Here is a 1,184-nt window from a genome sequence, read left to right on the forward strand (position 1 = left end):
TCACGGGGGCAGTTCTACCCTGTCCTACGGGATGTTTCTGAGCTGGCGTCCACTCGATGGCAGTGAGTTTGTTTTTTGGGATCATATCTGGAAGGGAGCTTGGAGATCAGGGCATGCTCCCTATTTTATCAATCAGAAGACTAAGGTTTACGTAGATTGAATGGCTTGCCTGTAGCAATAATACAAATATAGAAAGTTCAGATGAGTCAACATGTTTGCTCTTAGATTGATTTTCAGTAGGGTTACTTCACCCAGCTGTCTTGCAAACACCACCCTGATGTAGAAACAAAGTTCTCATAGATTAATTATTCCTTTAAAAAAACGATACTGTAAGGTACCAGCCCCATGCAGTCTAGTTTCCACCCCTTTCAATTTCTTCTTCCACAGCATTGAAATAACCTTCCAGAAAATGTGGCGGAGCTCACTGGGCTCACAGTGTTGCTATAGCAAGGTACAGCGCATATGGCTACCTTGGACAAATGAAGGGTTGCATCATTAATGAGACTCTCAGAACACAAGTGGCAGATGGGCTCACATTTCAACTCATTTGGATGTTAGGTCATTACACCTGAATGTGCACACATCATCTAAGTTAAAAACAAACAAACCGTAAAAGCAGAATATCACATGTTAATGTGCACCCATCTAAGTTAAAAACAAACACACTGTAAATGCAGAATATTGGTGAACTGATAAGCTCCAAATGTTCCATGAAAATGTATTGCAGGATAGAACTTGAAATGAGGAGAGATTGAGGGAAACACATTTTTTCCTGACTTCTAATTTTGGAAGGAGGAGCCTCTTGGTGGTTCAGTTGGGATGCTCAGCTGCTGTTCCAAAGGATGGAGGTTTGAATCTACTCAAAGGTGCCTGGGAAGAAAGGCCTGGCCATCTGCTTTAGAAAAAACAGTCATTGGACATTCTGTGGTACCCAGTTCTGCTGTAACACACCTGCTGACTCCCACTGAGCCCCCACGGACTCGATGGCCACTGGCTAAACTGGAAGGAGGACTTGTAAACACGTTTCAGGAGCATTCTCTGTAAGGGTTAGCTTGTACTTCACTGGACAGACGGAATGACATGAAAACCATTTTGACACTTGACTTTTAATCATTTGAATTAATACAACCGTATTCTTCAACAAGTATCTGTTTTGTTGTGATTGGCCAACACATTTTTTTTTT

Source organism: Echinops telfairi, unplaced genomic scaffold (assembly GCF_000313985.2).
Source record: "Echinops telfairi isolate 266 unplaced genomic scaffold, ASM31398v2 ScPeMD7_7458;HRSCAF=8496, whole genome shotgun sequence".
Classification (NCBI taxonomy): domain Eukaryota; kingdom Metazoa; phylum Chordata; class Mammalia; order Afrosoricida; family Tenrecidae; genus Echinops; species Echinops telfairi.